Source organism: Limulus polyphemus, unplaced genomic scaffold (genome assembly GCF_000517525.1).
Source record: "Limulus polyphemus unplaced genomic scaffold, Limulus_polyphemus-2.1.2 Scaffold9020, whole genome shotgun sequence".
NCBI classification, from domain to species: domain Eukaryota; kingdom Metazoa; phylum Arthropoda; class Merostomata; order Xiphosura; family Limulidae; genus Limulus; species Limulus polyphemus.
The window spans coordinates 5,206-7,877 of NW_013674630.1; the positions used below are offsets into that span (position 1 = coordinate 5,206).

General features: G+C 30.1%; 1 long non-coding RNA gene across 1 annotated transcript in view; it reads left to right on the forward strand.

Annotated features, from left to right (window-relative positions):
- Positions 1-2,672, forward strand: part of LOC106475704 — a 7,573-nt gene extending 4,901 nt beyond the window's left edge. The window contains exon 3 of the long non-coding RNA XR_001291840.2: positions 1,314-2,672. This is a non-coding gene — a long non-coding RNA (uncharacterized LOC106475704). The remainder of the gene's footprint in view (positions 1-1,313) is intronic.

A 2,672-nucleotide genomic window follows, 5' to 3' on the forward strand; every position in this document is an offset into this window, starting at 1 on the left:
TGATATTGAAATGAAAGCTCTCAAACGTTGATCATTTTCTTGTGTGAAAGTTTCAAAGGAGCAGAGAAAAGTCAGAATCATAAGTGAGCATAAGAATAGGTATAGTCTGTATTAAAGATAAAACACATAGATTTAGTTTATATATTGTCTTTTGTCCAATTTTATTGCTAATATAACAACTTGAAATTTCAAATATTGAAAGCAGATATTTGCAATTTGACTCGTAAGGAATTTTGGATGAAAAATTGATTTGCCAAAACTATATATATATATATGCAATTCAAACAAATTAACAAGCACTTGTGTGTTCAGAATTATATAGAAAAAAGGTATTTCTGAAATAGAGAGCTAAGCTTGGTCAGCAACAAGTATTGGGTGGAAGTGTATCTAAGTTAATGAATTTCTTAGATAATTATAATTATGAAAAGAAAAAAGATTATGATTATTTAAATTACTACTGTATAGTGTATAATTGCTAAACCAGCAGATTGTACACAAAGCAGATAAAAATTTATATTAAGATTTAGATACACTAATACAGAACCTGTCCATATGGAAGCAAGTTACGACACTTGCACGTGTCCTTTTCAGTTCAATTTTGGTTTACACAGTATTGTGTATTTACCTGCTATCAATTGGATATGGTTTGATAGCAGTGTTCTAAGACTATAGGATAAATTTTATATTTATTGCAGAAGAATATCACATGTTTGTTTCATAAAAAGTGGGTGTTAAATAACTAGGATATATCTCATGAGCTTGTTAGACTAAAACGTGATATTTTAACTCGGGAAAATAATGTAAATCCAATGAACTGAAGTACAATAAATACATATGAATTATTCAGAAAGCAATTACTTTGTTTGTGTACTGTTAGTTTAGTGGTCAAGTTTTGAGTAGAATCTGTTTGTAAAATAGAACTCAGTGTTTTACTATTAGGCTAATTTGGTGGAGTCCAGACATTACAGTGAACATGCACGGAAAAGTATGATTTGTTAACAAAATATTTTACTGTGTTACGTAGATAGGGGATGAATAATGTGTTTCGTATATTTTCTGACAGCCCTTTTGAACAGTATACAAGAATATTTTACTCTGTGTTACGTAGATAGGTGATGAATAATGTGTTTCGTATATTTTCTGACAGCCCTTTTGAACAGTATACAAGAATATTTTACTCTGTGTTACGTAGATAGGTGATGAATAATGTGTTTCGTATATCTTCTGACAGCCCTTTTGAACAGTATATAAGAATATTTTACTGCGTTACGTAGATAGGTGATGAATAATGTGTTTCGTATATTTTCTGACAGCCCTTTTGAACAGTATAAACGAAGATATAGGAGTTAAAACTGTAGCACTAGCCAGAAAGTTGAGGATTGGGTTGAACTAATCGGAGAACGTACAATATTGTCCAGAGAGAAGAAGGAAAAAAAGACTAACAGGTGCTGAGCTAGGAATGGAAGAAACCAAATGTGCAGTCGGTAACTTTCATAAAGAAGAAATCTATGTAAGACACACATAATGTGTTGCTATCATTTTTATTTTCTGACTTGATTCATTCCTCTTCTTGTTCACTGTAATATACCATCTTGCATACGTGTAATCATGCAGATTTTTGAAATGTATAAAGTTCTTTTGTATCTTAAAATCACAAAGTGTTCAAGTTATTCTCTGAAAAACGTAGATTAATTATCAACAACTGAAATTCCTTCCAAATCCAATTTCATTTCAGGTTACCAGCAGTAAGCGAACTAGGCATTCATGAATTATCAAATGATATAAATTAACAACTGTGATGGAACCAACTGGTATTGCTGCCACCCCTGTAATGGCTTGATTTTATCATAGAATGTTACTCTACTAGTGTAGAGTTTTAATCAGAAAGTTACATTTTTAAAATTTACTCACCAAGATTAATGTTTCCATTTGCATCGTTTTGTGTTTGTTTGTTTATGGAACCATATTAGTCACCACTACCAATAGATGTAAAAGAAAAAAAAAAGATTATTTATAGGCATTACGGTAATCATAAGTTCAAATGATATGGCCTCAGTAATGAGTATAGATGATTAAATATACAGTTCTTGCATATAAAGGTTAAGAATGTATTTTTACACCGTTTAAATACTCTCTGTCTCAGTAATATTTTATGGCTATATTCCCGATAATATGTGCTGAGGTTAAGATTACTCCTACAGCTATATACTAAGCTGCTAGCAATGTCAAATCTTGTTAATAAATGTACGACAATACAAAATAAACAAGATTTATGTATAATAAATATTCTAACCAATAATGAAAGTAATATTAAAGAAAACAAAAGTGTATGTTATTGGTGTAAACTGATAATATGGTGTTAACTCATTGTTTTTCACCATGTTGCCGGTGTCCATTTTCCTCAAGCTCGCAAAAACATGATGGAAAAAAATTTGGAAGATGATGATTTAGTCTTTGGCAAGACAATCAATAAAGCAAATATAGAATCCAAATTAAATGCAAGTAATGCTTTATTTTGCAGCCAATCTTTTATACCAATTGTAAACATTTCAGAAAAATTATGAAGAATATTGTATTTGTAGATTTCTCACAAATTGCCATCTAATCAACGTGTAGTTAGTTAGTTGTTGTTTTTTTCTACTTCTGTATAATAAACACATATTTAATATTCT